The sequence below is a fragment of the Chinchilla lanigera genome, unplaced genomic scaffold (assembly GCF_000276665.1).
Source record: "Chinchilla lanigera isolate Chin_1 unplaced genomic scaffold, ChiLan1.0 scaffold00042, whole genome shotgun sequence".
NCBI lineage: Eukaryota > Metazoa > Chordata > Mammalia > Rodentia > Chinchillidae > Chinchilla > Chinchilla lanigera.
In genome coordinates, this window is record NW_004955443.1 from 1,861,187 (window position 1) to 1,875,441 (window position 14,255).

Below are 14,255 nucleotides of genomic sequence, written 5' to 3' on the forward strand. Positions count from 1 at the left end.
ATCTACATTCCCTGGTCTTGAAAATGTTGGCTACAAATATTAATACTAAAGAATGTATGTGATCCCTATGTTGCACTCTTTTGTGATATGACTTACTTTTCCCAGTATATAAACAAAATTGTGTATGAAATTACATTAATTAAAATATTTTATGGAGAAGCTTTACTGCAGTCAAATCCTAATTTCTAACAGAAATTCCTGAGCTACAGAGTTTGGTCCTAGTGGATCTAGATGACAGAACATAGATATTTTGATGAAATGCGTTCCTATATACAGAAATCAATTCAATGTGGTAGTTTTATAACTAGTATATCCACATAATCTATAAGAAAAGACAGGAAAATTTTGAAAGATAAGCTTGTATGAGATTGATGAAGATGGGCATGCAGCGCAAGACATCTGTGTTATAAGGAAAGTAGCATGGAGCATAGCTGGATGGAGAAAAGAGATAAGAAGAGACTAGCAAGGGCAGCGTGGAAGGTGGACTGGTGACCTGTGATGAAACTCCTGTTTGTCAGTAGAAATGAAGAAGAATCCAAAGCAGTGTTAGTTGGTGTTCTACCATGTTTCTTGAGTGAGGAAGAAAGTAGAATTATAAACCTGGAGGTGAACCAAGCATGAGGCAGTAAGCATAATCTGGAATGACTCCAGTGTTTCCAAAGATGGATATTAGGCAAGTGGCTGTGCCCAGCTGGCAGCTGTGAGAGAACAAATGGGCAGGAAGGATGGGGAAAAGTCACTCAGTATTGGAGATGCAGAGTTTAAGAAAACTACAGCATATCCAAGTGGGAATGTATGGGATTAATGTAGAGAGCTGTCTCAAGTTTCAGAGAATCTAGGCAACATTTATGACAGGAGATAGTTTGGGGAGGACTAGAAGGCCATTTTACTGACTTGCCAGCTCATCTAATAGAAAAGTCAAGTTAACTTGTCATGCATTCAAGAGTAATGACAAGGCAGTCTAAATAATCACTTTTGCTTAGTGTTATTTCAGATGATTAAAATGGCATTTAATTCAAACAAAAACTAGATTCTTTCCTGCAAGCAGAGGCCTGAGAAATGTAAACATTTGTTATCACAATGTTCCCAATGCTCATATTTTTAGCATTCTTTTTAGGATTTGATTAGGAATTTTACAAATCTCTAGGAAAACCCACCCTTTAAAAAATGAACTCAAGTGTGTAGCCTCTATGGGAAATACTAAAGTAAAACATAACAACAACTTTATGTTGATGAAGCACCTACTATGTGGTCAGCAGTGTAATAAATGTTAATGGCCATCATAGTACTTGATTTTATAAACACTCAGTGACCTAAATATATTCATTTTTTTTTGTTGTTGAGGGAAGAGGTATACCAGGTGGGGTGGCTTATTCTGTAATCCCAGCACATGGGAGGCTAAGACAGGAGAGTCCCTGCAATTTCAAAGTCAGCCCCCTCAAAACACATATACATGCACGAACACACACATACACGAATCCATTCACCATTGTCTTTCTTCTTACTACATTCATGGAAGAAGAGACACTTAGTGTACATGTTTCTTTAAAAGTCAGAATTTTTTTAATTGTTGAAATTATCTGCAGTATATTTATTGCCAATTATAATCAAAATGTGTAGTGTGTCTTTCTGAGGTGATTTAGTGAATGCCCTAAAGTAAACAAGTGGTGCAGGCTCTCCACTAGGAGATAATCTACTTCACGACTTCTTTTTAGTGAATATATTTATTAGTAATTACTTTCTGAAGGGTGAAAGCATTATTAAGAATAACACAAAATCAACTTTAAGAATTAGCATGCAGTGTAAGAAAGATAACCTATGAATTGACTTCATATTATGGATCCCCATCCAGTATTCTTTTAGACCCTAAATTAATTAAAGTCCCTGGTCAGGAAAATGTAACAGAAATATAAGTAAATAAAAATTAGAACATGTTACGAGAAATGCTGTAGACATTTTTCTAGGAAAGAGGCCTCATTAATTCTCGCTGATCACATGTAGTGCATTTTACATGAGTATAATCTAATCAATCAGAGCAGAATATTTACTCATTATTATTCATATTTCATAACTGGAATAGAGTTTTAAAAATTATTTCTTTGTTTTCACCATATTGACTGTAGTTTAAAATGTTTATACAAAATGTAATATATAAAAAGTACATATGAAAGCCCATAAGTAATTATATTATTGCAAACAACAGCATTTCTTACAATTTAGTAGATATTTACCTTGAAGTGTAATCCTGAGACATCAAAAAAACTAGGTACAGATTCATTGGCTAATATTTGTTAAAACACAAGTTGCTAATATTATATTAATGTAGTGGTCTAGGTTCAGATGAGGCCAACAATATCACTTAAAATCCCACAGGAATTAATTCAAAATATATCCAGAAAATCAGAGTTTCTGGCAAACCATTAAAAAGAGAAGTACAGAATTCCATCTGCACTGTTCACTTTATAAAATTCAAAATTTGGAGGCATTGCATAAACAATTCAAGGAAATGGCCTAACAGCATCTTCAGTCACAGGCTAAGGATAGCAAACTGTCATATAGTGAGCCAAACGTGCAGAGTCAGAAGGAAATTAATTAAAGCTGGTTAAGAAGGTAAAGAGTCAAATCAGATGGGCTAATTAGATTAAAGTATAATTTAAATGTATGCAATGAGGACTGGAAAGTAAGCATGCTTTTAAGCAGGGAGTCTGTTTAGTGACTATGTAGGTATCACCATTTTTAGTCTTGTCTTAGGATAAGAAAAGAAGAGAAAGGAAGTCCTACTTCCCCAATCCTGACAATATCTCTCTATTTAATTTACAATCTCATTTTGTAAACATGGAAATACCAGTTTGCTTAGGAAGTACTGTAATGTTTTCTTTTTCAGGTTAATGTCTCTTACCACAAATTAATATAATTAAGTAAACTGAACATACAGTACTAATATTTTATGTTATGTTTAAGAATCAAAAATCTTTGTGGTTTTACCAAATTAAATTTCTAGTACTGGGGCTGGGGATTTAGCTCAGCAGCAAAGTGCCTGCCTGGCAAGCGCAAGGTTGTGAGTTCGGTTCCTGGTACCGGAGAAGAAAAAAAAAATTTTTTCTAGTACTATGTATTTATTTTTGGTAATACCACACTGAATGTACCCTATAATTTCAAATGAAAATTTTAAAACAAGAAATTAATCTGAGTAATGCTTTTAATTTGAAAATAAAAATGTAAATTTCCTTTTTAAAATAATGAAAATTATTGAGAAAGCTTAATATTTACTATCTTTTAATTTTTAAACACAAAAGAATTACCAAAAATTTGTGAGGTTTATGTTAGGACAGCTTTTGCCTAGTTTTCCTTTAATGCACAGGTGGACATAGAGACCTCAAGCATCCAGTCTCCATTCAGCCAACTCAAAGGCTCAGGGGATGATGAAATTCTAAACTATCTACAGAGTACATTGATATGATTTTGCATCTCCATTTGGAAAGCTCCCAGAGAGATAATTAAATTACCTGTAGAAATCATAAGTACGGATTAAATATTTTGGAAATCCATATATAATTATGAAGTGGGTGAGATATTAATCAAAAGCCACTTTTAAAGTATTGTTAAATATTTATTAGATTTATGATAAAGGAGTACTCTAAATTGACTGCAAAATCTATGTGTAAATTTTCAGTAGGGATCAGAAATAGTATCCTGTCTGAAACACATAAGAAAACTGAATAATACGAAGTTACAGATCTGAAGAAATTGGACATTAGATAATGAAAGACTGAGATCTTTGAAAGTTGGTAAACTAGTGAGATGAGCCCTTTCCTTTTCCAGTTTACTTCTTGGAGAAAGTTTCCAGCCAATGCCACAAGAGTTACATCTCTGTAGTTTCCCTAGGTTGAGGGGACAGAGTCCAAGAGGTCAGAGCAGCTAAATATTTCAGAGCAAACTGAGTGGAGGGTACTACCTAGAAAAGCAGCTACAGTTATTGTGGAAGAAGGGACTCCTTGGACCCTGCAGTTGAGTTCTGATTGGCACAAATATGTATAGAAACTATTCAGAGATAAGAAAAACCATTTGAAATATTTTATTAATGGAAATAGTACCTGGAGCTCACAAAGAGTAGTGAGCAAAGCCATTCTCCAGAACAAAAAAAAGAAAAACCTTCCATGAGGATTCAATGGATATAAAGTTGATTACTAAGAAGTTTCCAGCATCACTAATGGGGAAACTAACCCTAGAGTAAACACTTGTCTTGCAAAACAAAGCTTCAAGCAAGACTTAAGTGATCAGATTGTTTTCAATTACCTTGAATTTCCATGAAAAAGTTGAATTTTATAGAAACAAAAACATATTCACTCTAAATGCCAAATTCTCAAATCTGATATGCAGTAACAAATTTTCATGTTTAAAAATATGCAGAAAAATAGTAATGATGAGAAGAAAACTCAGTTGCACCAGATCCAGAATAGGAGAGCTATGTTGCCAGATGAAAAGAAAGACACTACAAATATCAAAATTTATTTCTGATAAAAACTCATCAAATTAGAAATTGAGGGGAGAATACTACTTTCTTAAAGGATATGTTTAAAAATCCTATAATTAATATCCTAAGTTAAAATATCTAGAAGATTTGCACTGGTACTTCATGTAAGGTGAGATGCAGATCACAAATAATTATGAAGACATTCACAGCATTCCTTAGCCAGAGAAATGCAAATGGAAAGCACAAGGACAAACCTATTTATCAGAATCAGCCTAATTTTAAAATAATTGTTGATAACAAATGTTAGCAAAGTTGTGAAACAACAAGAATTCTCATACACTGTTGGTGCAAATGTGAAATGCTACAACCACTTTGGCAATTTCTTTTAAAATGTCATGTACTCACTGTATAACTCTCCTATGATTGTTGTAGGAACTTAATAGAAATGAAAACATATGCAAACTTTTGTACACAAATATTTCTATCCCCTTCACTTGTAATGGACAAAATCTGAAAACAACCCAAAAGTCTACCAAAATTCGAATATACAAACAATTGTAATACTGTATATTGATATGATGGAAACTGTTCATCAATAGAAAGAATGAATTATTGAATGAAATGTATGAACATGTTTAACGTGACTGAACTTAATGATTGCTATTTGGAACAAAAAATGTTGGATATACCTCCCTTGAAAAAATAAAGAACACATTTCATATGACTGGATTTATATAAAATTCTTCTTGCTGAGATTCAATACCCAAAATCCACAATTTAAAAGAGAGGTTTAATTCAGCCCATAATTTAGGAGTTTTCAGTAGATGGTAGGGTAAGGCCAAGGCAGAAACATAATGGCAGAAAAATGTGGCAGGGCAAAAATGCTTTATTAGTGGGACTGGGAAGCAAAGGAAGAGAACAATAATAGAGAGGTAGTGGCCTGTAGTAGATATAGTACCCAAGGTTATGCCTATGTGACCCACTCAGGCACTTTACTTAATTAACCATTGCATCCCACCAAATGCCAACCTGACACCTATACACACATCATACTTAATCTCCAGATAAATATAATAGCATACTAATTCAATTTTGCATGATACAACTATGCTACATACAACAGAAAGTGCAATAATTCCTTCCCCAGAGAATCAGCCATTCCAACATTTCTCAAAAGCCCTAATCAATGTCTCTTCTGAGGCTCAGGGCAAACTATTAGCTGTGAACCTCTGTAAAAATCAAAACCAAGTCACATAATGCCAAGGTAAGATGGAAATGAGTAAACGTTCCCATTCCAAATGGGAAGACCAGAGGAATAGAAAAATATCATTCCAAAATAAGACTGAAACCTAACAGGACAAATATTAGTCCTGTATCTGAAATCTGGCATACAGGGAGCATGGGGATGTAATGTGAGTTCTAAAGGGGTTAGGCAGCCATCCCCTTATAGCCTTGTTTATTGCAACCCTGATGGCCTGTCTCTTAGGTTGACTCCACTCATGGCTTGCAGTTGTCATCAGCAGCTGTTCCATGTTCCTGATATCTCCAATTTCCTTGTGTCTCCACTGTTCTTTCAATTTCATTTACACAGCTTGTTTTGATTACTTTTCTCTCATTACTGAGATAAAATACTCAATGCCCCAAATTAAGGAAGGAATGGTTTATTTAGCTCATAGTTTGTGGAGGTTTCAGTCCATATTTTTCTAGCTTCAAGGAAGAGTGGCACATGGCAGAGGGCAAGAGTTCATCGTAGCAGGAGACAGCAAAAGCAGCAAGAGCAAAAGGGAGGAAGGGGTGGCAAACAGCCTCTTTCCCTCCCTTAAACTGTATGCCCAACCCCGGACAGGTGCAGTACTCACATCCATATTTCCAACACTGGACCATAAATCAATCATGAACTCTAGAAACCCACCCCATGACTGCATGAGGCTTTGGGGAGACATACCGACACAAACCATAACACAGCTTCACACACTTTCATCTTAGGGGCTCCTTGCCTACCCTTACAAGCCTTCCTTTGAAATTTATGGGGAAGTCTTCCTGACCCTACAACTCTAGCATTCTGCACGTGAGTAAAACCACCATCAAGTCCACTACATTAAGGTCTCTGGCAGTAGCAGAAATAACCAATCCCTCTTGGACCATTGCTAAAAATATATATACAAATTACTATATATCCACTTTATTCAAATGAAAATATTTTAAAATCTGTGTATTTCTGAATTAATTGATTTTATAATTTATTAATTAGAAATTATATAACATCATCTTTGTAAATAAAAATATATTAGATGAACCCAAAACAGTTCATACTGTCAGACACAAACCAGACTGATTAAAATTTTGGATGTGCGAAATCTCTACAATTTTAATAAGAGCCTCACTTGATTCTTACGCACATGAGGTTTGAGAATTATGAGTCCAAATGGTCAGAAATTTACAAATTTTTATCCGGAACAAATCAATTAAACATCTTGAATTGTCCTGATAAATTTTTAGCTTGAAAGTTTTTCCATGTATGAACAATAACTGCCTTGGCAAGGGATATGATAGAATATATTTAAGAATAAATAAACGCTTTAAATTTTATACATTTATTCATTTGAAAAAAACATGAGAAATTGTTACATAAGAAACTCACAATATCAGAGCACTATGTGACAAGTACCACTCCAACACCTCTGCCATTTTTCTTCTTAATGTAGCAGAGAATATTCAAAAGGAAAATGGCTATAGGCAGAAGACACATGGGCTGAGGCTTCATATTTCTACTTATAAATTTAATGTTCCCATGAAGGAAAGGAAGCTGGACTATTTAAAAAGACAACTACAGGGGTAGATATTAGTGAAGCATACAGAGAAATATGTTAACAGAAGAGAAGGTGGAACAGATTATAAGAATCAATATAAGAATATTGAAAAAATAGGACAGAATATGATGTTTATATACATTGAGCCTCATCACATCATTATAATGGGATTAATTATTATATATAGTTACATTTTCATTGCCAGTGAGAACAACTGAATGATAGTTAATTCAATGACTTAGGAAATTTGTACTTCTAAAGTCAATAAAATGATATACTTATTTATATAATTTTCACTTTGAAGTTTTCAAACTTTTTAAAGAATCTGGTATACTAAAACATACTTTTTAGTGGGATTTTGTTGAATATTGACAGTCATTCTGATTATTCTTCCTCACCTTTTAAGTCTGAATGAGAAGTACACCATTTTCCTAAAGCAAAATGTTGTCTTTTAGAGTTCTTGTTATAATTCCCAGAGGAAGCTAGCAGGAAGTAGATACTTCAGTTGCTTTTAGTTTATCTTTCTTAAATAAGAGTTATTCAATTCATTGAGACTTTGCAAAAATGTTAATTCAGTGAAAGATCCTTCTTCCTTGTGAAATGGGAATAAAGTTTCTTGTCATAAAGCAATATATGTGAAGTACTTCACTATGCTTGCCATAGTGTTCAGTAAATGTTGGCTATTAAAAATGTAGGTCAAAATAGCAAAGTTAAAAATCACTAAATTTTGAAGAAACCTAGGGGACTAATAGCTAATTTGTACAAGTTTGGGAAGAATCTTTTATCCCAGTCAGATTTCCTTTATTTCATGAATCAAATGGTTTTAATATGTGTCTGATGGAGAGCCAAATCAGCTGGATACGTTGAAATCCTTTCCAGGGCTAGATTCTACTAGAAGAGGGCTCAAAATAACAAAATTAAGTTCTGCAGTTTTCCGAAGGCAGTAGGTTCATACTGCATTTGGAAAAGCTACCTGAAAACAATACTTATAGCTTCATCTTAGTGATGCTCACTCAGTTAATCCTGTTGTGCTGTGACTTGCCACCTCTCCCCAAAATTCTTTTAAAAATATTTTGTAATTAGATATAATGACTATAGAAGCAATAGAGAGAACTGTACTTGGGATGTGTAGGGAACTAAAATGAATAGACAAATAGTAATGAGTTGAAGAGAACTGCTAAACAGACTGAGTACTAAGGTTGCTGATCCATTCCTGATTCCAATTAACCTTAATTTATCTGGAGGCTCAACAGCACGAAATGAATGGAAATGGCCAATTAGCAGACTGGCAACATGACTTCAGCTCACCAAAGGGTATTTGTCTGCTGGACATGATGTGGGTAAAGTTCTGCTAATTTTGCGATGTGTCAGGGCATAGCTCTATTTTGTAGAAGTACTTAACTTAAGAGATATAAAACACATATACTCAGATGCTGAGTGTAGGGACTACAGGAAGAATGACCTGCACCTTAGTTTTGAATTTTATTAGTAAGTACAACTATAGATACTTACAAGCAAATTTTAACTGGTATATTGCATGAGCCCATGGAATTCAGACTATGATTAATTCTTTGCCACATAATGTTCTCAGCAAGGATTGAGTGTTCAACAACTGCTAATGGAAGTTTTTATTTCATTTTCCAAACACTACTATTTCCTTAGTGAATATACAATACTATTTTTAAAAGTATATTCTACCTTTTGAAGCAAAATATGATATAATCCATTTTAAATATACGAAGCAGATGTTTTTGAAAGACTAATTTGCTAAGCAACTTGTTGGGAAGATTCATGTCTTTCTTGAGCAGCCATTATCCTGCTTAAAGGTGAAATCTTTAGGTCACCATCAAAACAACCTGAGGAGGAATCCATTTCATAGCATTATTGGTTACTAAAATTGAATTTTCCATAATTAAAATTGTTACCAAAATACACAAATTGTATTTGGAATACACAATCACTTCAGTGAAAATTATGCAGAAGGTGGGCCTAGATTCTTATTAGTCTAGAGGGGAGCATCATGAGGTCTTAAAATGAGAATGAGAAGCAACAACTCATGACAGCTCTGATAATAGCTTAAACTGTTGCATCAGGTAACTTATTTAATTCCAGGAAGTCTCTAGTTTTGTCATGGTGATAATAAAGTATGCTTATTTTTCAAACGTGTTGTGTGGATTGATTATTTAATGTTTACCAAGAGCTATGAAGATGAAGAAGAAAGACGTGGTGTCTATCAGGCAACATCAAAAGATTTTACCAGTGAGGGCTGGTATGTAGTGAGGGGAGCTTAGAAAAAAAATCTCCTGAAGCATGAAAGAAAGGGAGATGAAACAGCCACTCTAACTAAATCAAATACTTTTTTCCCTTTACTTTTGAAGAAATCTATTTGACAGCCAAAAAAAGCAGGAATGTATTTAAAAGTTATTTTCATAAAATGCCTCCTAGGCCAAAGCCATGTCAACTTGATTTCAGACCACACCTACATTAACTGCACAATGAGTTCATGTTATACACAGTGACTCTCAGATAAACAAAACTTTCTATTGCAAAGAAAGGCTTACAATGGATCTACTTTCAAAACAATAAATAGAGTTCTATCACTTTACTGAAAGGAGCAGTTAATGATTACTTATTTTATCATTCTTGCATGTTTCCCTTTGTTTTCCTGAGAAACCACTTTGAAGATATCAATAGGTAATACAACAACCATTGTTAACTTCCTACCACTTTCTCTGTAATTCTCTATTGCTTGTATCGTTCTTATGCTATTTTGCAAATGGATGTCTGTTTGTTAATGTTTTCCTTCTTTTATTTTCAAAATAAATTTAAAAAAACAAAAACAAGTACAAAAAAATAGATAAATTTATGTTGATTTGAGTGTAGTGTCAAATTAAGAAATGGAACTAATTAAAAAATATCTTCAAAGAGGTAGAAACAAAATATTCTGTAGTTTAACAGTAAGTGAAAAATCATATTGATGCATTTACTCTCTCAGGCCCATGGCTTAGGTAGGCACTGTAATGTGCAACTGTTTTACTCTAGGTAGCACAGATTTGAATACCAAGAAAAATTCTCTATTCTGTTAGAATGTTAAAATGGCAATAATGGTACTGATAGATTATTGGCTGGCTACCATCTTAGTCATTTTCTCATTAGTGAGACACAACACCCAACAATAGTAACATGAAAAAGGAAAAGTTTATTTTGGCTCAAGGTTACACTCTGTGGTTGACGGGCTCCAAGCAAGAAACTGCAGGGCAGAGGAGGAGAGCTGAGAAAATGTGGCTCACATCATGGGCGCCAGGAAGCAGAGCAAGAGAAGGCAGGAGCCAGTTAATGAGATATAGCCTTCCAGGTCATATTCCCAATGAGTGTCTTCCACACAGATACCACCTCCTAACAAGTTAGCTACAGTGCTCCCCCATCAGCTAATAACCTTTTAAGCACATGAGGTTTAAGGGCCATTTCACATTTTGCCAGTTTCACAACAATTATATGATAAGACTTTATTAATAATTATTTTTATAAAAGAATAAATTGTTCTCAAAGTTTAAGATCAAAGATGTTAATTCATGAAACTTTATTCAAATTCAGGTCTCTTTAAAGACATATAAATTACACAAATGTAGGTTTTCACCCTTCATATTTTCACTCTCTATCACAATGTTCTGTATTTTCTTGTGGACTACAGCCATAATTTGACTGTACTCTGCGTCATATTTCATGTGTGTTTCCTCTACAAAATAAGACCTTAAGGTACCTGAAGGCAGAACCTTCCCTTTTCATTTTTGTATCTTCACAGTTCATGAGTTGTTTTTATTAGTCATATTAATAAGCATGATTCTAGGCACTTTGAGGAAGTTGTTTGCAATAGTATTATTAGTAGCCTGACTGTAGGCACTTTGGGAAATTCAATGGCATCAAAAAAAAAAAAAATCAAGTCATACAGGCAAAGGTATGATGATATCTTAGTATTAGCTGAAATTATTGTCTTTGCAAATGTTATGCAATGGATTCTGCAGTGATTGATTTTCCATGTCAACTTGATTTGGCTAAGAGGTGTACAGAAATTTTGTTGACTACTTTTCTGGGTGTGTTTGTGAGGGTATTTTTAGATGGCATTAACATCTGACTCAGTATACTTTGTAAAGCAAATTGCCTTACCCAGTCAGTCAAAGGCTTAAAAGAAACAAAAGTTATACCTTTCTTCCTCACAGCATAAGTCTGGATTTCACCTGGAAAAGCTACTCCTCGCCCTTTGACCTTGTCAGCTTTCTTACTCAATTACAGAGTGGCTTTCGTGGGTCACCCGCTTACTGCTGAATATCTGGATTTTTCTCAGCTCTCATAGTCATGTGAACCAAGGGTATTTCTTTCTCTCCATAATTGTGACAAACACTAATTCCTTAGACAAACACAAATTAAGCACTAACATTTTTCTAGCTACCCCTTCAAACAGTACTGATGTGAGTACACGCTATTTGTAGGAGCTGGGGAGGCAAATAAATAAAAGACATCCTCTTTGCTCTCAAAGGATATTACAAAAACAAATTGAAGCCACAGACACACACATAAAACAAAAGCAATGCCAGTAGCATATGCTGAATGTCAAATAAGTAAAATCAGCAGTAAATACTATTAGAATGTTGAAGGGATGTTGCTTGCTTCACAGATAGCATGGCCATCTATCCTAGTTTAGCAGGGACAGTCAAATATGCCTGCCATCTCAAGTCTATTATATATAGCACCACTTCACTCTCAACATTCTTCCAGTTAGACAATAAAATATAGGGTCACCTTACCCACAGACAGGGAGAGAAAGAAAGGCTTCTTTAAATAAAAGACATCCTCTTTGCTCTCAAAGGATATTACAAAAACAAATTGAAGCCACAGGTGAATTGTGGGCCAAGTCTTAAAGAAGTAACAGACATGAATCACAGATACAGCATTTTGAAATACATCTCTTGCCATTTCCTTAAATTTGCACCCATGAATTGCTTCAATCCTCCTGTCTGCCTTCATTCTGGAGAGTCCTATAAGAAAATAAGACACATTTTACAGGAAGAAAACAAAATGTCTCATTGATATTGCAGTGTTTGTTCTCCAGGGGATGACAGTTCAAGTTCAGCATCTCTGTGTAACACGTGTGTTAGGGAAGCATGTGGTGTCAAAAGCCCCTTATTGGTACAGATGCTAAAGCAATTATTTCCTATGAATTAATATTAGCGGGAGTAAATTAGGTAAAAAGTCACGTATTTAACTTCCATTCACTCAAAATAATTGCCTGCTAAATTAAAATTGACTCACATTTGAGAAGATAATGTTAAAATGTTCTTAGTGGACATATTTTAATGCTTATCAACAGATGGAAATAGCAAGCATTTGTGGTTTGCTAATATCATGTTTAAGTATGTTTTATATGGAAATCATGTTTAACTTTTGAAATAAATATAAGGATACAGCCTCTGGTAACTAATGCTCTGCCTTCTACACTTTTTTCTGTAGTAGGTTTCAACAAGATCGTAATTTTAAAGTAAAAAAGAAAGAAGTGGTAATAGATATATCACAGGAAGTTTATTACAATCTTTCTGAGTAAATTTATGTCAATTAAATATTTAGAGTATAGGATGTACATGGAAAGGTCCAGTCCATCTTCCAGATTTGTGGTGTCTCCTTCAAGTAAGAACACATTGAGAATGTTGCCTTATGTTATTTTAGGGATCTCTCACCCATAAAAGTGTACCTAGTACTATGTAGTAAGTTTCTCTGTTGAATTAATTTAAAATAATTACATAATTTTAATAACAAAAATATCCAAAAAAGTAGATATGAGTAGTGATTGATTTCTAGAATAAATTCCTCACAATTTTATATGAGTGAATATGACTTTTGGTTATGAAAACTATACTTTGAGTCATATACTTACTATAGACATAATTATCAAATGTTACAGTAAGTCTCCAGTTTATGAGTGAGTTTCTTTCTAGGGCAAGATACATAAGTCAAATTCTATTCATAAGTCTGACAAAGTGAGTCTTATACGCCTCTGTTATGGTTGATACATTGTGTCAACGTGAGGAATCTAAAAGGTGAACCAAGACAAAATTTGATGACGGGAGTGGGGTCATAGATAAAAACAAAACAAAGCAAAAACAATAAAAATGATACAGAGTTTCAGAACAAAATGATAGGAATTAGCAGTGGTTGTTATATTACATATTGTTATGTTCAACAAAGTTGCTGAGATTGCCAGATGTAAGAATGCAAGACTGATCAAACCACTAAAGAGAATAGAAAATAAAAACAAAAAAAAAATTAGGAATGATGCAGAGTTTCACTGAACAAGATGGTAGGAAAGATTTTTAAAAGATTCAGAGATCTTGCCTAAAAGATAAGCACTAGAATGCCTTTGGCTGTTCCATAGGGGAGATTGTGGTCAGAGCTTGGAAGACCAGAAAGCTAATAAAAATCTTACCAGTAAAGACCAGGCTCAGGAGGTTTCTGCTGGGACTAAGGACTGCATTGGGTGCTGGAGTCCAGATGATGTATGTTATGGCTTGGCAGAAAGTTTGTCTTCATTTTTCTTGTGTCCAGAGAGTTTGCCAAAGATAAGGTGACTGAGTGTGTTTGTAGTTGTATCTGCATCTTCTAACCTGTTCCATGGATCTTCAGGTCTGTTTTTGTGCCAGTATCATGCAGACTTTATCACAGTACCTTTGTAATATAATTTTAAGTCAGGAATTGTGATGCCTCCTGCCTTTACTTAGTTTCCCAAGATTGCTTGTGCTATTCTAGGCCTCTTCTTGTTCCAAATGAACTTTAGGAGTGTTTTCTCTAGATCTGTGAGGTATACTAATGGTATTTTAAGTGGGATTGCATTGAATCTGTACAGCAATTTTGGGAGTATGGCCATTTTCCCAGTGTTGGTTCTTCCTATCCATGAGCAAGGAATATCTTTCCATTTTCTGATA